Genomic DNA, 24,199 nt, shown 5'->3' with positions numbered 1-24,199 from the left:
CTTAAGAGATCTTGACGTCTCAATGATATCTCAAACTATAGTCAGCAGAAATAGTTTATGCGTGCGACTATTTTGGGTACAGCAAACCCACGGGCAAACCGTAGCTCAACACCATATTCTCTCTCACACTACTACACAATTTACTGGCGTCCATATTCTTATACAAGCACTCTGGACCCTTTGGGGTGCAGTAACTAGGTGCCGTTACAGGTTAATCCCAAGTAGACGGCCAATTTCAAAGTAAGTAGCCACGGACAATTATACCGTTTTAATTTAAACTATTATATTTACCAATTAAGGATTCAAAATTGGCGAGGAATAGGCCCAAATAAAAAACAACAACTCGTCTTTTTGCCAACGTTTCGTCAAATATATTGTCTTCTTCAGGGCGGGGCTATGCGGGTTGGTTGAGTTACAGAAACTGTTATATATTTGTCGAAACGTTCGCAAAAAGACGAGTTGTTGTTTTTATTTGACCGATTTTGAATCCTTAATTGAATAATTTTCGGTCATGAAACCTATATATACATATTATATTTACCCCAATATAAGATTTTTAGATAGTCTAAATAAAAGTAAGTTTGCAGTTACCATTTAAGGTTACATGAATTTAGTTAATCGAGGTCACAATGTTTTTATTGTTACTCCATAAAATAGAAGAATTAAACTCCAAAATTCCTAGACAAAGAAAACCTGGCAATTCGATCTGTACTGACACGGAAGAAGACATAATAGAATAATAATAGTTTAAAAAATGATATTAAGAATAAAAAGACATGTTATAAAACTACAGAAAAAAACAAAGATAATCGTTGCACACATGCAACAATGAAGGTTACAGCTACTTAAATGAAAGTAACAACAATGCAACACACAACGGGTCTACATATCGTTGGCATTTATCTGGTAAATAGTGCTTGATGATAACATAATCGTAATAACGCTTTAAAATCAATTGGATGTTGTATCTTTTACAAACACAATAGGTTATAAATATGGTCTTCTGATAGGTTACTTTAGTTTAATTTTTGTTTCATAATTCGGGATTTCGGTGGCTATTTCTTTTGTTTTTAATTAATGCTATTGAAATCGAATGATTTGGTTGCCTTGATTCGTTTCAAGGAGTTCACAATACTTTTAAAGTAGAAGTTGAAAATTACTGTTTTCTCCTCCACTAATTTTTCAGTTCTCTTCTTCTCCAATTCTAACGCTGGAGTATAGAGGTGTTAAAAAAGTTAAGGCAATCTAGAAAAAAACTTAATCGATAATTATTAATTGAACAGTTGGAGACAAGATTTATTATTTAGTTGTTTTTTTTTTAGAAATATTTTTTTATTCATTCAGTGCACTGCCTTTTGAATAGTGTGTGTTATCTCGTTACTGGCGACAACACTGTACAACACCAGAAAGTGAGCAGCAAAAAGCATTTAGATAGAGAAAAACTTAGTGGGCTAGCAGCTGGATTCGAACCCGGGATCCTCCGCATGCGCATCCAATAAGCTACTAAGCGAGCTAATCTCTTTCCTACTTCGTTGATGTTTGATATTTATCTTTAACTGTAATTATGCCAATAATTCAGTTTACTTGAAAGGTAATCTTCATTGTTTTCAATATAGGGACACTCATTTAATGGACTAACTTCAGATGATCTTTTCTTTTAAGTTAGAATTAATATGTATATCTTTATTTTAAATAATTAAAGATCTCTAATGAGACCACGACCGCTTTGTTAATTTAACTATGCAAATATCGCTAGAAATATGTTCACAGTTCTTTTATTGAGAATTCGAACATTTAAAGTGACAACTGAGTGACTAAAAAAATGATTTTCATTCTTCATACGAAAATTGTATTCTAAATCTTTTCAAAAGTGAAATCCACCTTGTCAGTTTTTCCTTTTTAATGGAAATGTCAGAGAAATTGGTGGAAGTTACGCTTCTACTCTAGGTGAAACTAATTACTATAACTCTTTGGTGAGGTTTTTACACAATAATAGTGTGGAGTTCTCGAAAGTGACCGGAATAAAGAAGTCTCACACCTTTAATAAAATATAGAATAACTCCGGAAATATTTATTCTCTAAAAATCATTTTAAGAATCAATTTAAAAAAAATTAATATTGAAGTATTGTGGTCCAGTGATGTGAGCTGTGAGAATCCCTGGAATTAGTTAAAAAGTAGCCTTGTACCCATTTTTGTGGGCCCATTTTGCTTCCCAAGTATTTAAGTTAGATTTGGTCTGTGGGTTTACTAAATCCAATTAGTTGTACACTACAAATATTTCTGCACCCTTTGAACTGAATCCATACTTTCCATTGAACATTAATTCAATTTACTTGATCTCTTAACGAGATACTCGTTAAGTTAAGGTACGATGGCTTTTCCGTCAGACGTTTATTTGGTTCATTCGAAGGTTTGCTCGGTGTTAGAACAAGATGGTGTATGGACCAGGAGGTTGACTCTAATTATAGGCCTTCACCAAAAAAAAGTTAGCAGTAGAAATGGAGTTCCAACAAGCAAGCGTTTTGGATATTTGCTTTTTAATGAGTCAATTTGGACCTCGATTAGACCCAGGTTGTTGCCAAAAAAATTGCAGTTTAAAACGAAGATTTGCCATATATTATAAAGAAAATTAGTAAAAGAGAAAAAAATTGTCAAAGTTGGGTGTTTTTCAACGTTACACTTTTTTGTGCTGTTTTAGACAATCAACCCTCATTCAACTGTCCTACCGAACAGTTTTAAGAGCCCAGAATAGTGTAAAGTAAAGTGATTCCTTTCCGGATATGGATTGCTAACTTCCTGACAGTTCCAAACGAATATACAGGGTGAACCAGTTGTCCATAGGCCTACTGTGTGTAGTACATCTGAAGTGGACTTCAATGACGTATTGGCCAACTTCATATTGTCCACTGTTCTTGAGTGACGTCACTTTAATTTTTTTTTTCTAAAATCATTACTTTTTTTTGCAATAAAAATGTTATTACTCAGAAAGTTTTAGTCCGAATTCGATTCTGATAACACGGTTAGAAAGACAGATAAATTTTCTAAAAATTGACATCATTTCGAAGCATAAGTCATTCTCCAAACAGCCTCAATCTTCCTCCGGAAACTGGGAAAATAAAAGTAATCGAAATTTTTAAGAAAACTCATTAGGCTCTTATGTGATCATTATCAGACCTAGGTGCTGGCACTTTTTTATACAAGTTTCCTTGTTTAATGGGCTTTCTAACGGTATATCATTTTCCAGGATTCCTTTTATCTTCGTATGAGAAATTACCGTTTGTTTTGCAAGAAAACGTGTTCACGAGCATACGTTAGTTTATCAAGTTGTTTAATTCATTGAAAACTCTTTTAGATGGACCAGTAGTCAATTTTTAAAGTAAATTGTCTTAATATAAGGAAGTGAAAGGTTACAAATTGCACTTTAAACGTTTACTTCTGCTCTCACTGAAAAACGTATTTGAGAAAATGTTAGGAAATATTTTAAACTTCAGTTGCACTACATCCACTTCAGATGTTCTACTAACTGATTTATACACAGTATCATTTTTTAAATACTACTTTTTCGTTATTCAGGATATTTTAAAAATAGATATTTTTGGTTAGAACTAAATATCGAAGATTTAAACACGTTCACAATATTTTGCTTGCCTGTAATAAACGGCCATTAAAAATTGCTTGGAATATCACATAATTCAAAGCAACAGAGCCGTTATGAAATTTAACTTGTAAAAAATGTTTTCTACTACTTGAAAAAAAAAAGTGTTATTAATAAATATGTAAACTGATAACATTAATCTCGGACCTGATGTCAAGAGGCAAGCAAGGTTTTTTTGCTTTCTTATTTATACATTTTGTTCTCGTAATGGTCCGAAAATATTTACATAAATGACCAATTAATCTGTAATTTCATTTATATAACTCATATAAAATATTGCGGAACATTCTCCCTAATTTATCAACTAATTAAGAGACAGCTATTTGATGATGTACACTTGAGTGTTGCTAAGAAACTTATTTTTTGAACAACCCTTGTTTCAAATTTGTCTTCAGTTTTGTCTTGTCTCAAAAAGGTAACAAAAAAAAAAAATTCTCAGTTTTGGTTTATTTATTTACTTACTTAATAATTCATTTTGAATCCTTGGACAAACACTAAAGTCTCTCTGAATTTTAATGCGAACAAACTTACATTAAACGCGACTAATTTATTGATTCTAGATTTGCAGTTCTAGAATTTTTATCTCAAATAAATAGTTTTGATAAGTAAGCTATTACGTCAATGCTAATCTTTGATTGATGAAATTAGCTGATATGAATTTTGCGAATGGTATAAATATGATCAGAGATTTGTAGCTAATATAATTATCTCAATCGACAGCAATTTTTTAAAGGCTAAAAATTTTTGTAGCTCTTCTTTTCATGATAACGTTATCTGCTTTCAAACTGAGAATATAATGAATTGTAACAGTATAAAGATGTCTTTTAATAAAGCACAATTTTTCACGTAAAAAGTTATTAATTTGTCTGTCGGAAAAGCGAGTTTTTTTGTTTTGGATGCTTCAGTTTTCTAGAACCTTCACTTTGACTGTTATTCGCCGAATGCCAATCTAAAAACCTTGCTGATCGGCTTACAAATAAAATCGCCAGTATTCTTTTCGCTGAGAGTCTGTAATGAGTCTAATCTGTTTTATCTGTTTTCCTGTGACTGTTCTTGAGATCCTTTTGCTTGCTTAGATTCCTTGAGGATGGTGGACCTCATGGGTTAGTTGTTTCACCCAAGAGTTAGAGCCCCATTCTTGACTGATCAATTAAATTTAGGCTTTTCTGAGGTAATAATCTCTCTGGACTTGGTTATTTTCCGTTTGATGATCTCACTAGATAAACAACATAGATCATGTAGAAGATTGTTTCTTCTATCTTCAACATCTTCAGCAACAAAAAAAGAAGTTGTCATGGCTGTAGCCTCATTTTATTGTAAATGTGGAGTGGAAGCAAGTATGAAGGCGCAGTATCTCATCGAGAATGAAGTCAGTAAAGATAGGATTAACTCGAAATCAAGAAGTTGCATTCCTGTAAATGAATTTTATTATAATTTTGTCTATTTTTGACTCAAAGAAATGAACAAGAACGCTTCCAATAGTAAAATCAATTCATTTGATTTGATTCATTTGCTAGTTTTCGAATCGTGCTGCATAGAATTGCATTAAAAGTATGAAAGTAAAGGGAGTGCAATTACAGTATTTGTCGTGAAGACCTTATAATTACAGATCCTCTCATTGTAAATCATTAAGTCAATTTTGGTAATTGTTTCCATTTTTAAATGAATATTAATCATTTAGATATGTGAGGTTAACTGCAAGATAAAAATTACTTACCTTTCTTTAAAACCGAAAGAAATGATAAATAAAATATATATTTTTGCCCCAGCATAGATATTTCTTTGTATCCATCTTATCACGAAAGTTATTAGTCATGAATGTTTTATTAATATTTCATATCTCGTTCAATTCAGCACAACTGATAATGTCGAGGTGAACTCCTTCTTTTGCTTTTAGTAAACACACTTTTTTTTATTTCATTACAATAATCATGTACACCACATTCTGTCGTCATTACCAATAATTAGGATTAGAGGATTAGAGCTAGTTCTTCGTTCAACCTTTTACCAATTTAGTCATGATTACGACTAAAGAATAAATACTCAAGAACTTACTGGTTTCTGGGTTCAAGAGTATGGGTCCAAATAGTTTGTACTGTTCTAAGTTTGTAGCGCCATCTGGACATTTGGACAGGATTATGTCTATAATGAGAGAACTTTGTCCAATGATTGGCAAAGAAGCGCGCTAAGAAGTCAACAACAATATTAGATATTGCTTGCATTAATTACAAAATAATTAAACTTCTTTTTCGATAGTATTTTGTTATTCTAAATAAATAAAATCCTTTCTTTCAATCTCAAACGTCTCATTTATCTCTTCTTTGACAACTTAGAGCTAGCAATGAAATATGAATGTATTTAGAAGCTATAGCCGAATCAGAATGAATGGAACAAAATGCTTAGAGAAGGATTACGTGATTTTAATTTTGGTTAAGCGAGAAGGATGGCAGGAGCACAGAGTGCTGCTCCATCCATTAGCAGTAGTTTATGTAAATAGCGGTATATAGTAGAGGGATGAATGTGTGAAGCGAATGTATTTGTAGGTAAGAATGGAGAGTGAGTGATATTCTAGTGATAAGCACCTAGACGATGCTGGCTGTATGGCGGAAGCCAATGCCAAAAAAAGAAACCAAAAAAAAAAAAAAAAAAAAACTTAGACAAAATAGAAACGTTTCAAAATTAAAGAAGAAAACCAAATAAGGGTTTTTCATCTAGAAAAATTAATTACTTAATAATCTACATATACGATCAGCTCTCCTAATCAACAATCGGAAGGAACTGTACTGAGGCCAAAAGTCCCAATCCCATTTCCGCTCAAATACAAGGTGTTTTGCAAATATTAGAGCTTCTAAAAATTGAAAATGCCCCTCCAAAAACAGCCATTACTTTAAATTTCTTGTAAATATGTTACAGAAATAAATCTATATTAAAGTGATCGTACAGAAAATAATTGTAAAATCTTATTTAAGACGGACAGTTCGTTTAGACCAAAAGAAAAAGATAGTCCTACAAAATACGCCACATTTTACGTTGTTCATTTCTATTTTATATCCAATAAAAAGCTGTGGAAATAATAATTGATTTCTACTTAATTTTAGATTATTTTGACACTAACACAATTCATCAAAATTTCACTTCAATTCGATCAAAAGTCTTGCGCTTTTGACTATCGAGTGTCCAGAATTCATACTTCAGGAATTTCATTGAGACCATGTACCAGATATTTACAGCAAAACCTCACTTTGCAGCAAGAATAATTATAACATGCTATTGTTCTTTTTAGCATCGAAGTATTTTTACAAATTACTTTAGGTGGTTTGGCGACAGCGGATAGACTCACTGACTATTCAAAAATTCGCTTAAAAAGCCTACGATTAAACAAATTAAATTATCCCAAACTAAAAACGGGTTTTAATTTTTTACATTTTATGTTTAGGTTAACAATTCAACTTTTCTTAAAATTATTATATGCTTACTATACTAAGCAAGTGTGGTTATAAAATTATAACACGGTTATATCACATTTTTTTTAACAATGCGTGAGTTACAATATAACATTATTATAAGCATGAATGGTATGGTCTGTATTATACGATTCCTCTTTTTTTTGTTCCGGAATATTTTACAGCCAACTTCGTGGAAATGCGGAAGAGATTTTGGAGAGTGCTTTCTATATATTTTTTTTTGTATTTTATTTATTTGGTTATTCACTTTTATTGCGTAACTTAAGCCAGCTAGAACAGAACTGTAAAAAAAAATAGATTTTGTTAGATTAGTATTGATTCAAGTAACCTTAAAAACAAATATTTAATAAAAGAATTAAATTTTACCTGAAGAGATTAATTTATTTTCGGGAAATTATTAAAAAATGTAAGTTTTTTCTAGTCGGAAACTGACTAACCATGAGGAAAACTAACACTTTTAGTCACTCATTTTATTGGCGTAATTCTTCGTTTTGTTACAATTATATGTAATTATTTAAGAAACATAAAATAATCGATTGCCTTTTAAATGATAAGCTAAATCGTTTTTTTTTTTGCGTTTATTTGTGCTACAATCAGCGCGTTGGCGCTATAAGTAACAGTGATAACAGTAACAACAAATAACAGAAGAATACGAGTGGAGAAGTTACCCAGTGGTAACACTCCAAAATAGGCTATTAGTCGCTCTCTTCACTTGAGAGGAGATCACGAGGCCACTGTCTCTTAAGGCGTCTTGTCGGGTTGTCAGGAAGAGTTCTAGAAGAAAGATTTTTAGCTAGAGGATTTATATGAGATAGCAGGTTGAAGTGGAGTTTTCGGTATCTTGTTTTAGCGACTTGTGTGACAAAAGGAATGTTAAGGTCAGTGTGTATAGTCAAGTTGGAGACATAAAAAGGAGCGTTTACAATAGTTCGAAGAATTTTAGATTGTAGAGATTGAATCCTTTGAAGATTGGAGCGTTTGGTTGAACCCCACAGCTCTATTCCATACGCCCAGATGGGTTTCAAAATAGAAGTATAAATCATTCTTTTGTTGTCCAGAGAGAGTTTTGATCTATCGTCTAAGAGTCTTTTAAGTAGTCGATAGCGTCTGTTTAGTTCTGTTCTTTTAAGTCTAGTGTGGGGGTTCCAAGAAAGTCTTCGGTCTAAGTAAAGCCCAAGGTAGCGGGCAACGTTTACTACTGGTAGAGGTGTTAGGTTATAGATGACTGGAGGAAGAGTAATGCGACGAAGAGTAAAGGTGATATTTTGAGACTTGGTTTCATTAAGTTTAATAGCCCATCTCTTGAACCACTGTTCTAAGGAGGAGAGATGTGACTGCAGATTTCTGTGAGCAAGTACAGGATCATGATTAGTGGACAGTAAGGCGGTGTCATCTGCGTATGTGAGAAGTGTAGTGTTAGTATCTGTTGGTATGTCTGAAGTGTAAATGGAGTAGAGAATAGGACCCAGAATGCTGCCCTGTGGAACTCCAGCGTCGATATGTTTAAGTGGGGAGAAAGAAGATCCTATTTGCACTCTAAAGTATCTGTCGGACAAGTAAGATTTTATGATTAAATAAAACGTGGCAGGTAAAATATTATTAAGCTTCCACAAGAGGCCAGTGTGCCATACTCTATCGAAGGCCTGCTGTACATCAAGGAAAGCCCCTGAACAACATTCTTTCTTTTCAAGAGAGGATGCAATTATGTCCACTACTCGATGACATTGCTGAATAGTAGAGTGGTTACGTCTAAATCCAAACTGATGATCTGGGATCACATGAGAGTTTTCGAGGATAGGAAGGATTTGTTTGAGAAGAAGTTTTTCGAAAATTTTTCCTAGTACAGGTAATAAACTAATTGGACGGTAAGACGAAGGATGTTGATGAGGTTTTTTAGGTTTTGGGATAGGACGGATTACGGAATACTTCCACAAGACGGGGAAGTAGGTTGTTCGGAGAATTGCGTTGTATATGGAAGTCAGAAATACCATGGCTTTTTTGGGAAGCTGAATCGTAAAAAATATTTGTAACTTTTGTTAAAAGGGACCAATAAGATATACTACGTGTTGGTAAGACATAACGAGCCCTCTCATGCAGCGACAGGTCCCATCTACAGATAGAACGGATGTTAATAATGATCAGTCAAACCACAAAGATTACTGGCACTTCACAGGAAATGACTACCTATTTGCTCTAGAGCATTCAGTTCCTTGAATTGATATTATTTGGTTTTATTTCCGGGGGGATTATTGTTTTTATTGTGCAATTAGCATTTGAAAAAGAGATTGTACCACGTTGCTAGTTATTTTTAGAAGATAATTAGCATGATAAAAGAATTTGGATTTAATAATCTAGTATGCTGGTGTGTTGGGTCAGGACCGTTGCCCGTCAATTTGAGTTTTTTTTTGGCAACATCCTTCTGTTCTTTGAAAGGATCAAGTGTTCAGTACATCTTGATTTATGGAGTACAAAGATTTTGTTTAATTTAAATAAAGGCAACTGAATAGTTTAAACAGAAAAAGATGAGTTTCCTATTTTAGTTTTAATAACTTTACCTTCATTGTTTTTACCCAGTTTATTTATACACGTGGCCTTTTACACGTCATCTTGGAGAATGGACACCATCACCAACAGACTTACTCTTGCAATAGACAGACTAACAAAATTCTGCAGCAAATAGAAAATTAAAATTAACCACGACAAGACTAACGCTATACTCTTCACCAAACGCAGATCCACTTCTAAACGACAAATCAGATATAATAACACTCTCATTCCGTGGTCTACCCACGTTAAGTACTTAGGGCTAACTTTAGACATCAAATTTGACTTTCACTACGCACGTTCAGGACAAAGTAAACGCAGGCAAACTGGATTATACGACTGTTATTTCCTCTTCTCTCATGTGACTCCAAAATGACTGTGACTAACAAACTCCTTCTCTACAAAGTAGTCATTAGGCCGATATTGCTCTACGCCTACTCCGCCTTGAGCCTGGACTTGTAGTAGCAACATCAAGAAACTCCAGGAGAACACAGAACAAATTTCTCAGACTCACAACAGACACACCACGACGCACTAGGATTGACTCACTCCACGGAGACTGCGTCCATTATCCCCGGTACACTCCTACGATCCAAAAATCGTCTGCTCAAACTCCTTTCCATCCTAGACAGCCATTCTAATCCACTCTGACGCGACATAGCCTCCTACAGATTCTTCTACAACATACAGACACAGAAGACTAAAACATATCCTACTCTAACTCTCTACACTAGCTGCAGGTTTTTCCTCTCCTTTTTTCCCTGCATTCCAATCCTCCTCACCTAACTTTTCTCTTTCCTCACTTGATTAGAAGGTTGAAATGTATAATACATTTACATTCCTATATTTATTTTATGCATATATTTATTATAATAAATATTTATTCTAAAAAAAAAAAAGTTTATTTATACTTCAAGAATCGTTCGCATCCATAACTTCATAATAACCAGTTGATCAATAATAATTAATTATAATTGCGCTGTTAACTTCAATGATTAGACACAAGCGTAGGTCTTATTTGCAATTTGTGGATTCATGAACATTATACTCAAGGGAATCTGAGACTCATTTACCTTCTTCAGCGAACTTTTTAGATATCTTGTCAAACTAAGAGAAATTTCTGCAGAGATACAATGATGAAAGGCTTACAAAAGAAGTGGAATAAGCTGGGAAGTTGAATGATAATTTGGTTAAGCTTCGAGAACTTCTCGAATTGCCTTAACATAATTACAATAATACTACACAAATAAAGTAGAACGAAATTCCATAACTTCTAATTAATTTGAAGTAGGATCGAAAAACTTTCAAAATAAAAGGTCCAGACAGACTCCTGAGTGGTAACGATTCGCTAGAATTGTTTTTCTCTTTCACTCTGCAACAGTCCTCGTTTATTTACCTACAAAAAAAAAAGAAGTAGGATCTAAATATAAAAATAAATATAGGGTCGGATTCTCCACTTGCCTCTGCTGGCCCAATTCCGTCTCCGTCCATGTTCAACTTGTAAGACAGTGGTGTTATACAAAGGGGCGGTCCAGCATGGGGCTATACAAGAAGGGTGTTCTAGACTCATTTCTTGCTGACCTGTCCCAACCTGTCCCAAGACTTGCGCACTTATAATTCTCATACACTCGAGAGGTCAATGTCCCTTTTTATTTCATCTGTATAAACATTTATTTAATTTTTTTTGTTGTTTTGGGTCAGTTGGGATGCTGTTTTTATATCAATCTGTACAGGAGTGATCAATTTTTTTAGAAATTTGTCTGTTTATTAAAGAAATTTATTGTTAAAATTCTTCTTTGAAGTAATTAAAAGTGAATGGACAATATATATATAGTAAACCATTGCTTTGGATGAATTATTCGGGATCGTATTTTCACCAGAATCTTACACATGTTTTTCGTAGTTTCTTTTTGGTATTCATTTCCGTTCGCTTCATTGTTTAAATGTTAGATAGTAGTATAAAGCAAAATTTGGGCTAAACATGAAAACAATATCTTTCGTGAAGAATTCGGAATTATAGTCCAGCGACCAGCCCTTACCTGCTCTTTTCTTAGGAGCTTCTTACAGCTCATTGTCCACCAGATATACACTGGAATGTGGAACTCTTGTTTGTAACCTCCCAGAGTTCGGCGGTGCACTGAAACAAGGCTGCTGAGAAGATGGACGTGCAATATGTTATCAATAAATTTTTTTTATTCATTTATTTATTTACGACCTGCACATTTAACATATGCATAAAGTAAATATGCTCTTAATTGAGTTAGGCACAAATTGTAGGCTGAATCCTGGTGGATCCAGCGCCACAATCGGGAAGGCATGCTGAGAGGGGGCCAGCCAATGCTGGAACTCTGCTGGAAGGTTGGAAGGAAGTTTAGGAAATTGGTAAAAGGTCACGGGGCCAACGTCTTTTCAGACGTCTTGGAGGACTGTCAGGATGGGTTGTTGTGGATAAGGCTCGGGCTGTGGGATTAGGATGTATGGTTAGGCTATTATGGAAATTAAGGAAGCGAGAATGGATTAGGTCTTTGACAAAAGGTATATTGAGGTCTGTATGGAGGGTTAAATTGGATACATTGACGATATGCCTTTAGATTGAAAGGATTGGAAGGATTCTTTGGAAGCTGGATGGTTTCGCAGAGCCCCACAGCTCCGTAGGTCCAGATGGGTCTTAGTAGTGGTCTTGTATAGAATCAGTTTGTTCTGTACGTTCATGGCTGATCTCCGGCCTAGCAGTCTTCATAGTTGTCTTCGTCTATTGAGTTCTTGTCTTTTCAGTCTAATGTGTGGGTTCCATGTAAGTCGACTGTCTAAATACAGTCCTAGGTAGCGTACTTATGTGGAGGTCGGTATTTCTCTGTTGTGTATAAGTAGTGGGGGACAAGTTTGTCTACGTAAGGTGAATGTAATCTGTTTGCATTTGTCTTCGTTTAGAAAAAACTTGTAGTCTTTTTCTATAAAATTTTACTTCTTTTACGCATTAGTCAAGCTGACTAATATTACGAACCTAATCTAGTCTTCACTTCTATCTATCTTCATATTTCTCAACGATGTAACTATTAATAACTATAGAAGGCAATCGCCAATTATCGAATTAAAATATTGACTTTGAACAAAACGAAGAAATTGTGTCAATTTCACATTTAATTCTACGATTCAATTCAGGAATCCTTTTTTGGAATCTCCGATGATAACCTCTTGATGCATGCATGAACCTTTGCGGAAACCCAACTCAGCGTATTCAGCTACTCTGAAGAGTAGTCATTTCCCACTGAATTCACCAGCTTTCCTGAATCATCCTTTTACGGATGATTTATTGTATGTTTATTTAAATAACAATTGCTGACGATTTATTTTGGTTTTTCAATGATAAGTAGTTATAGCAAATCCTGATACTTTGATCTGTTACACTACTGAAAATGTTTAAAGCAAGTTCTTACATTTTAAAAGATTTTAAAAGGTTGTACACTCTTAATCAAATCTAGCATCAGAAGTTGGTCTCGAACAGGATTCTAACTTTACAGTTTTAAAGAATGTTTACTCTCTCGATTAGTTGGGGAAAGTGTTTTTAGAAAATTAAATTTAAACCTCAGTTAAACTAGTCGGTAGTGCTGTCCAGTTGGCTAAAAGAAAAAGTTAAAACTCTTTATTTTTTTATTTAAAATTCTGAATTGAGAAAAGTAAATGATTGTTAGTTAGCTTCATCAGCTGGAATTTACACTAGAAACAAATTAAACTTTTAACACAGCAATGCAGATTATCTGTTTAAACTTCAATTATTTGTATCTGTGAGACATTTACAAATAATCCGTAGAAAGCAAAACCAGCTTTAATCATTACTATCTTTGATGAGGCTAGCTTTAAAATGAAAATTTGGGTATCGTATTTCAGTGATAGTATTTATAGTTTTTGCACATAATTACAGACTAAGTCAAAATCTACCCTGTAATTGATACAAAAATATTTTTGTGGAATATTTGGTTCCCTAATTGCAAATTATTAACTGTAAGTTGGTATTTATAGACCTTCCTGCATCTATTTTCACAAATTATATATCCAAATTTTCCACGTCAATGATTTTAGACTATTAAGTGATAGGGCAACCAAAAGAAAACCCAATGTTTACATTGCAAATCAAGCCATATAATCCAAGGATTTCCAGACCAGAATAAGCTGTGGATTTAGGGAATCTTTAATTTTTAATGATCTGCTTTTCGTGACTGTCACAGTCATTTCATATACTGAGCATAGGCGGATTCATCGCCACGTACCTAAGAATTAGTAATTCTAATTACTTTACTAAATAGCAAGGAAGAGATTAGCTCAGGGTTAGCTTGGATGGTTCACAAGTTGAAGGTTCCTGGTTCAAGGATAGACAGTGTTTCAGCGACGTAGATGATCATAACCTAGTTATGAGATGCTCTTGGCGTCATTAGCCTCCTGGATGCTGATAGGCGATTCGTTTAAGATAAAGATTTTACCCTCTAACAATTCGTACTTCCAGAACTAAGATATTCTGAAAACAACTGATTGGTCAAAAATTATAAACAATTGATAGCGAATTTGATCGGAAATTTAAAATTCTTCTTCCGTTTGCCTTTCAGCCCAAGTATTTTCTGTCCGTGGCTTTAGTGCAATGAGTTGCGCACCAGTAGCAGTACAGTCAGCATTTGTATTTCGATATGCTAATCTTATCAGTAAACGGCTCTTTGGAAAAAAGGTGAATGCACTTTCAAATGCACTATTTAATATAAAAGAAATTAAGAGCTATTTTCGAGGTTTAATGATTCAAATTTTGAATTTGAAATTCTTGTTTAGAAAGAGAACTTCAGTGAACTCTGAATGCATATTGTAATATTCTTCCATCACTATTACTTAATTACTTCTCGCGAAGTTTAATGCAAAAATTAAGTTTCAAAATTTTAATTATTTTATTTTGCTTTGTAGTTGTATATTTCTGTCTGATTTACTGGTATTAATATCATTTTTTACGACAAAGAGAAAGTATTTTAAGAAACCATTAAAAAACGCATTCAAGTGTTGCTATTTTGAAAAAGAATATGAAAAAAAAGCATGTTGTAGTGACGTAATAAATATGGATATGTTAAATGTTATTTTGATGTTAAAAAACAAATTACTTTGATCTGTTATCTCTTAGCCTCTGATGTAACTGTTATTAATCTGGATAAAACACGGAGATTAATTTGAACAAATTATTTGAGCAAGATTAGAAGATATTAGAATTAATTTGAGATGTAATTTTATCATTTAGTGTTGAACTTTCAATTATCATACATTATATTTTAAAACACAGACTTGTTTGTGTAAATATATTTGTTTTCTTTTGGAATGATTTAAATTGATCCGGTGTTGTTCTGATGCGACTGAAATTTGGCATAAGATCTTCATTGCATAACTTCAATTTCTTGTGGAAAATAAACTATAACTGCTGGAATTAAGTGACCATAAATACATTATTAGAAAAATCTTAAGCACCACCTGAGTGTCTGGCAAGCGTCTGGAACTGTGAATTTGGTCGAATTGTAAATATTTCTTATTCTTTTTTGTTTTTTTTTTAAATTATATTTAGTTAGCATGTTGTTCACCAAAGAAAATGAAATGAGAGGAGACGAGCATTAGGATATAATAATAATAATAATAATAATAATATACATTTATTTAAGAAAAATATAATACATTAAATCATAAACAATGTACAAAAGGCATGGCTAACGCCGTCTGCCAGAGTTTGGTTACTAGATAAAAAGAAAATAAACTTAATGGCACAAATAAAAAAAAATAATACAACAATAAATAAAATAATAGAACAATAAAATAATAAAATAAAATAATACACTGTGATTGAAAATTAAAAAACACAAGCGGTTAGCGTACTGGACTCCCACGCGGAGGTCCCGGGTTCGAATCCAGCTGCTGACCCTTAGATTTTCTCTTCCTAGGAGCTTCTTACAGCTCACTGTCCGGTGATGGACAGTGTTGTCTGTAACGAGAGAACACAGTCCGAAGGCCGGCAGTGCACTGAAAAAAGCTCCGGGCGCCAATAACCTTAGATGTTGACGCGCCTTAAATCATAAAAAAAAAATTAATAATTAAACTCTTTAATGAGACTATATTTATAGCTCCAAGCCTGCCTGGCATAGCTAATCAAATTACTGCAAATATGCTGATCCCTCAAAGCATCAATGACATATTGAGCACCTAAGAATTTCACACCGAGACATCTCAGTCTAAATTCCGAAAGGATTGGGCACTCGCAGAGGAAGTGGTACAAGTCCTCCCTACTATTCAAATTGCACAATGAACACTTCTCTTTTTGGGCAGCTCTGTCAATCCATGGCACATAGTTTAAATAAAGAAACTTGAGTTCCGTTGAAAAATGGAGATTCAACGGTGTTCCAATTGATATAACGAATACTTACAAATATCTGGGTGTTATCTGGGTGTTCAGCTCTAATTTTAAACCACCATCTCAGACTTGACATGCCCAACTGAGTGGTAGAGCCAACTTTAAAGATACCAAGCCTTCCTTTAGTCTCAAGCAGTGTCCTATAAAGGATAAAACGCTCGGAGTTCATAGCGCGCCCTACAGACTCCTCCAAGACTAGCCTCTCTCATCCTACGCAACAGTTCAAAAAAATTAGTCTCCCACCCTGACAGGTTATCACGCGTAAAATCAAACCTAAGTGAGTACTTTTGGGCGAGGTTGGACCAATCTCTGAACCAGAGCAGGTTTTTATTTACTATTTCATCAGCAACAATTTTCGAGAGGCGGTTATCATTTGCTGACAAGATTTTGAAACAAAATTTGAAATGCAGGCGCAGAGTGTAAATGTAAACTGGATCTATTTCGGTTTCTATGTTTAAGATGAAAGCTGGTGCTGTTGAAGGAAGTGCAAACAATTTTTTAAGGAAATATCTCTGATATCTTTCCAATATCTCAAACCGCTAATAGCCCCAAACCTGAGCAGCGTAACACGTTACTGAACGTAATACACGATATTTAGCATTCAGCGGTACGTCATTCAATGAAAAGAAATTGTTCCACAGTCTATTGAGGCCAAGTTTTGCTGCTGAAACCCTATCTTTGAAATGGTTAATATAAGAATGACGAGGTGACAGAGTAACACCCAGATATTTGTAAGTATTCGTTATATCAATTGGAACACCGTTGAATCTCCATTTTTCAACGGAACTCAATCTGCCCCTCTTTCTAAAAACTACAATCTTAGTTTTATCCAAATTTTTCATTTAAACTCCATTGTTGGCAATATTTACCAAGAATATTTATATTCCTCTGCAGACCAGTCGGGTTATCAGCGATCATCACCAAATCATCAGCATCATCGAAGAAAATGAAATGAGAGGAGACGAGCATTAGGATATTGTGTTAACGTAAAAGGAAAGATGGCAGCTTGATAAGACAATTTTGCGGAGTTCTAGTTTCCTGTCTGAGGAGTGGTTGGCCAAAATTATTATTCAAATTCTAGGCTTGAAGTTACGGTGCTGATTACGACAATAAATGTTAGTACTCTAATCTGACCTTTAAGATGCGCGTACATTGTTTATTATAAAAAATAATTAGCGTTATTTTATATATTAAGTTGAATTAACTAATAAGTAATTGGAAATGTGATTAGAACCACAGTAACTTTAAATAGCGCGCAGTTTTATTGTATCCCCAACCAGTTGCAGACTTTAGTCCACGATGTATGGAAGTCCAATATCGGTTAAGGATAAATATCCTGGCTAAGACAGATAATAAGTAATACTTTAAATTCTTGGATTTTCATCCTCCCTTGGGGGTGCCTGATGACCTTAATTTGGGGGACTCATCTGCAGAATAGGAGGGTGTAATTATCGCTAACTTAATTTAAGATTAGTTGTTTCATTAACTAATCAACATTTGAGACAGAATTAAGGCTTCAATTTGTTATTTTTTTTGTCCGGTAAGTTAGTTAAATAGGCTAAATCTATCGATTTTTTTTCCAAAAGAAGCTAACTGATGACCTTTAAAGTCCTTATATATCTCGTTAATTATAGTATTTTTAATGCAACAAATTAAAACTTTTTTGTAGACAAACAATTAAATTGTGATTTTTAGTAGGGTGTGGCCATGTCTACCTTGATTTCTTGTCAGCCAGCTTGTCATCTTCTTCTTCCTTCTAACAGAACGTTATTCTCCTCCGAGTTTTACTATTAATTCTTGCACCTAGTTTGTATTTCTGTGACCCCAATTTTAAAGTTCTGAAAGTTGTTACTTTAAGAAATATATGTTCTTGTGTTTTGTGAAGGATTCTAGCTTTTTTTAATAACTAATTTTTTACTCTTTTTTTTAAGCAGTTACATTTGATGCAGCAAATATTTTTATTTTGGCAGCGAGAAGAGTGGCAGTAGGGTGCTTTCTGTGTGTATATATATAGAGGCCGTGTGGCGCAGAAGTGGCTGGAAAGAGAGAAGTGGCAAGAGAATCGCATGTAGGCGGGAGTAAATAACTGCCCCACAGCGATAGGGGGAGAGGCAGTACAAAAAAGCAGCGAGGGGGCTTCAGGCCCCCAGCGCCCAGGGGGTGGTAATGAAGCATCAGCTTTATAAAAAACAGCGCAGGAATTTTTTTATCGATCTTTTTTCGCTCTCTGTCTAGTTACGCACACACTATCTCGCTTGGCTCCGTATTCACCACTACTGTTTGCATGTGTTTGTGTATTATAGATGTAAAAGGGTAGTAGGGTAGGTATTACCGTACATTGGGCGAGCGGGTTGGGTAATAGTAGACGAGACAGGAGGCGGCAGCACCCTGCCTCCACATTGGAGGCGGCGAGAGGTGGTGGCAACGTTATACGACTAGTGCCATCTAGCGTGGGGCGGACGAAAAACCTTTTTCTAACTCTCCCTTCCACTCTTTCGCTTTTTTCTCCTATGTGTCCCGTTGGCCGTCGTTCGCCCCATCCGTCTAACGCTTCTAGTACAGCTATCGCTCGCGCGTTAACCCACCGATGCTCTGACACTCTAGCCGCGGCGCGAGCCAACAACCTCTACATTCTTCCATGTGTTAAGGAGAGCCCAAGTGTTACTCTTTAGAATCACAAAACAATTTAAAAAAAAAAAGCAAAAACAATAAAAATAACATTTACAAACACCCAAAAAAATTAAAAACAGAGATCTGTGTCATTTCTCAAATTTTTCTAAAAATATTTTGGAACTCGATAAGATAAGAGAGAAAAATTGATAACCAAAAATAAAAAAGTGATCGGCTGTGTTTTCCTTTAAATAAATAATAATAATGACAATTATGACTACAAATTTTAATAATAATTATGTGCAAATAAAAGTGTTTACAGATAAAGTTTAATTATTAAATGATAAACCTGGGAAATATTATTTGTGCGAATTAATATCACCGACTATCTCTAAGAGGTACGTATACTTGCAGTTATATATATATACTATGTGCACAGACAGGTATGTGCAGTGAGTTGCGTACTATGTGCTCCCTTAGTTGTATGCTTTGTGTTGAGAGTGGGGGTATATATATATATATATAAATATAAAGGGAATCCATGGGTCTAAGGAGCATGACTTGAACCCTTTTCTTAAACTGTAACCTTCTATATGTATCTTAAGACCACGTGCGTTGTTTATTTACCCCTACTGCTCCCGCTTCTGCTCCCACATACTCCTCCTTCCATATACCATCTTCTTCCCTTATTGTACCATTTATTAGGATTTTATTCTTTCTTAAAACTATTACATTGTTAACCCTTCACGGCACAATTACGCTAAATCATGTATTAACGGAAATATTATCATTCGGATAAATACATTTATATTATTTATTAAATAATTTTCTTTAATTCGCGTCATCGAACGTTTCTTAGCTGAATTACTTCCAAATTTTTTGAGCGCATTCTTTCTTTGCACCTTGGGCCTTGAAAGAATCTGAATTTTTCTTTAGTATTAGAGTCTGGGAAAGACCATTCAGTTGGATATACCATTAAGATACCAGTTTCGAGCAAGCACTTCAACTTGGATTTCGATTAAGATAATTATTAAATCTAAAGCTAATAATGTAATGATCTTTTGAGAAATTTTCACAGTTATTGTACTGAATTTAAACTGATTTGTAGTAAAGTTAAAATTTATAAATATACAGCTCAAAACAAAGTACAATTTGATTGATTCAAACTCAAGAAGAATTTTGTAAGAAGAATTGGAATAACCATTATGATTATAAGAAATTGTTAAAGATTGGCTTTGATTGATATGCAAACATTTTTAGATATTTCAATATTCCATTTTCTGCCTATTTATAAACGAAATTTGGTATTATCTTTCTCAGTGACTTTTCAATTGTGTCTAGGTTTAAGTGAACTAATTTAATGTCTTATTTGCATTTATTGAGAACTCAAATTAAATTGATTTGTTTGGTTAGAAAGCATCCATCTTTTTATTTATTTTATTCAATTGTATGAAGGCACAGTAATATAGAAACTACGATTTTCTTGAACAACGATTCTGCTAACAAAAAATGCTAGAAATATTTAAATGAAATCAAACTAAAATGCATCATCAATTTCCGTGATGTTTCTTTAAAAATTAAAGTAGATAAACTAAATCTAAAAAGCTTACAACTTTAAAGCTTTGACGAAGGTTGTTTAACGTATTAAAAAACTGGAAACTCGTGGCAGAGCCGTCGTGTTTCTCCTCAGTGCCTCATTGTGTTTTAGAAGTGAACCCGATCGATGTTACTCCACTTCTATAGCCCTCTGACTACACTCTTGGTGGCCGCCTCCATTGCCGAAAAAAAACTAAGCTTACCTCACTTCATTCGTCTCCAAGTTTGGCTGCCGTACACCTCCTGTTTTGGTCGATTTACCTTTTATCTTTCAATTTTTAATTTTTTCGTTGTCTCCTCCCGTCCAGGCAGGTTCCACCTCAAATCTTCGCCTTGAATACCATTAATCAAATAGCTACCTCTTATAAATATAAAAATAAAATCACCTCTGACATAGAAATACCCGCAGAAAAAAAAAAAAAAAACTAGAGTCAAATCAACAATACCCTTGGGTCACTACCATACTTCATTGTTTATAAACATTGCCTACACCACACTGTGTATAGTATTTCCTCGCGTATATTTTAATACACCTTCTCTCTCTATTGTATTTATGAATTAAAAATATTTCATTCATATTTTGTCTTTAATTTATTTTTATTCATTTATGAAATAACTGTGGAATTATTGTTATCTTTTCCCTTTTTTTTTTAAGAATTAATTTTTATGGTTTTTATTATTGTTAACGCAAATTTTATTTCTTCCTGATGTTATGGTGATGAAAATGTTGGTTCTAATGGTACAGTTTTCCTCAAATTTGATTGAGAAATCGCTATTTGAGGAAAGAATTCATCCGTACACTTTGTTACTAAACTTTAAACAGTTTCAAGACTTAGTAGAGTACTTTGCTACTTAATAATAATAAAAATAATAGGGAAGGGATTAGCTATGCGGAGCGTACTGGACTCCCACGCGGAGGTTCTGGGTTCGAATCCAGCTGCTGACTCTTAGATTTTCTCTTCCTAGGAGCTTCTTACAGCTCACTGTCCGGTGATGGACAGTGGTGTCTGTAAAGAGAGAATACTGTCCGAAGGCCGGCAGTGCACTGAAAATAGCTCCGGGCGCCAATAACCTTAGATGTTGACGCGCCTTAAATCATTAAAATATTAATAATAATAATATTATTTATTAGGGAAGGGATTAGCTATGAGGTTAGCATACTGGACTCCCATGCGGAGGTCCCGGGTTCGAATCCAGCAGCTGACCCTTAGATTTTCTCTTCCTAGGAGCTTCTTACAGCTCACTGTCCGGTGATGGACAGTGTTGTCTGTAACGAGAGAACACTGTCCGGAGGCCGGCAGTGCACTGAAAAAAGCTCCGGGCGCTAATGACCTCAGCTGTTGATGCGCCAAAAAAACAAAAAAAAAACAAAAAAAAAAAAAAATATTTATTCTTCATATGAAATATAAATTACAAATTACAAAATGAAAATATTGTACGGCTTGGAAAATCCGTCAGCCGGAGTCGATGTTACTATAATACAAAGAGAAAAGAAAAACAAATAAACCAAAAAATAATAATAGTAATAATAAACAAAAAATATGACCGACCTAGAAATAAAAATAAAACAAAATAGCCAATATATAACAGAATTATAAATTAATAATTAAACTCCTGAACCAGCTGATAACGATAAGACCAGGCATGGCGAGCATATTTAATAAGAGGTTGACAATTTCGCGTTCCATTTAGGAAAGAAATCAGTTGTTCTCTCGTAAGTACTGAACGTCCGAAATAGAGTCTCCGGATTTCAGAAAGAATTGAGCAATCACCAAGAAAGTGAACCACGTCCTCAATGCACGTACTTTGCTACTTAAAATGGGTATTCATTGAATAAAGATTAAATATTTGGCCAACTTTGTTACCATAAAATCAGAGAAAAATAGTATATTACTTTGAATAAGCTTCATTTATGTCATTTTAAACAGTGATCTTTACAATTTTGGACGAACTTGTAGATTTGTTTGTACGGAAAAGTTTGGATCAGTTTGATTGAACTTTTTGAAGCAGCTTGTACTGTTTGTTTTTTAAATTTCAGAGCTTAATTATTGTGTTGTTGTTAATTTAAAGAATTCTTTAAATGGTTTGCGTTTTTGTTAGTTCGTTCTAATCAAAACTGGATAAATGACAATGTTTTCGTTTGTTGCACAATTTTAGAGAAATTCGTAAAAAAAAAAAAAACACAAAATTGTCCTTGTTAGTTATTAAGGCTAAAAATAAGAATCATGAGAGGTTTTATTTTGTGGTTAGCTTGTAACTCCTCCAAGGTCATCTGTCTACTCCAGCTTAGCCACTCAATGTCCAGTCACAATGATAACGGTCACACACATTGTCTTTTTTTATTTCTTTTGGTCCCTTTTTATTCCTTTAGGGAGGGAGAACTGATCCTTTTGTTAATGGCAAATTCAAGAAAAATGTGTTTTAACATTTTTTTAAATTATTGTAAGAAATGTTTTTAATGATACAGTTTTATTACTAAGTTGATTAGCTCGTAATAGTAATAAAGTTTATTCTTTAGTAATGCAATGTACAGTTCTTTCTAAAAGAGACAAATATAATCTACCCAAATTTGGCCGAACAGAGTTACACTTCTTAATCACCTACTTATCTATGATGCCTTAACAAAAGAAACATCTAGGATTTACGTCTTATAATCTTATCTTCTCTAGAGATTCTCTCCTTCTTCCTTCGGAACGCTTCGCTGTAGCTTTCGCCCAAAAAGCTTTGACGAGACTTCTCCACCCAGAAGATTTACTCAAACTCAACTTCTGATTCCATCTGAACCATCCAATTCTTTTAGAACAAGATCTGGTGGTTACATGGTCCAAGTTGTTCTCCTCTATCTTTCCCCAGGTTTTGCACTTCGCTTTGCTTGTAGTTGGCTTTTGTTTGATTCTTTAATGGACTTCGATTCAGCATGGTAGGTAGGCTACAGGGATAAATATTTCATGGCCGATTACACCATGGTACTTAAAGGAATCCGCCTGCTCTATTTTATCTCTCCTAATTATCTTTTTTATTTGATTTTAAACATTACAATTAACAACGACAATTCACCAAAATTGTCGATTGTCAGTCATTAATGTAACTGTCTACTCTTAAACTTACCAATATTTGAGTGGGAATCAGCATCACATGACTATCAATGAATTATTCCATTCTCAAAATGACTTCGCTGTTCCGAAGAATGGTTGTGCGAATAAACAGGACACCGTGAAAATACTGACGCATGTTCGAGCTATCAATTTGACGGTTTAATATTTCCTGCAGACATCTCAAGTCCATCATCAATCTTCTTGATCCTATTGAAGGTTCCTAATTGAGAAGCTTCTTGCTGAATACTTCAGCTTTCAGTCGGTTGACATTCTTTCTGACATAAGCATTCATATTTTTAAATCCATCTGTTCGTGTGATTACTCTTGAGGACTACCATGCTCTTGGTTTTCACCTTGGATCAAACCGATCCCTATTTTGCTTCGTTCTAGTTTTCCTTTCTCCAGATCAACAGTAGTTCCAATATTAAATCTTTCGCAAAAACTAAGGCTGAGAAAAGTTTGTAGCTTTTAGTTTTTTTTAAAAAAAACAAAGAATGAATTATGTGCGATTATTTATTCAAATCTTATCAGTATCCAGCATCGTCAACATTAATGGTTGACATTTAGGCTGCATGTTTATGCTCAAATGTTTATGGAATTTCGCAGTCTAATTCCCACCTGAAGTTACGCTGTTTAAACCTCCGTATTTCTATTTTTCAAGTGCACTTTTTCGACCCAAGACACTGTTAGAAAAATGCTAAAATTTTTCAGAGACTTGACATACTTTTAGGTTATTTTTGGAAGAGAGGTTATTTTTTAAATATATATATTTGGCTTAATGCAATAAAAACTTATTGAAGCTTGATAAAA

At 34.1% G+C, this 24,199-nt stretch overlaps 1 protein-coding gene across 3 annotated transcripts in view; it reads left to right on the top strand.

Annotated features, from left to right (window-relative positions):
* Window positions 1-24,199, top strand: part of LOC141456711 (zinc finger protein rotund-like) — a 601,670-nt gene that overhangs the window by 69,798 nt on the left and 507,673 nt on the right. The window contains exon 1 of one of the 3 annotated variants that reach the window (XM_074132933.1): window positions 18,192-19,096. The exons of the other annotated variants lie outside the window; for them this stretch is intronic. The gene's annotated coding sequence lies outside the window, so the exon portion shown is untranslated. Of the gene's footprint in view, window positions 1-18,191; window positions 19,097-24,199 lie in introns of those variants that run through there. 3 annotated transcript variants of the gene reach the window in all.

The sequence above is a fragment of the Rhodnius prolixus genome, unplaced genomic scaffold (genome assembly GCF_049639745.1).
Source record: "Rhodnius prolixus isolate KJV_2025 unplaced genomic scaffold, Rpr scaffold_10, whole genome shotgun sequence".
In the NCBI taxonomy this organism is placed as follows: domain Eukaryota; kingdom Metazoa; phylum Arthropoda; class Insecta; order Hemiptera; family Reduviidae; genus Rhodnius; species Rhodnius prolixus.
Note: the sequence above shows the minus strand (reverse complement) of the source record. Positions and strands in the feature narration are given on the sequence as shown.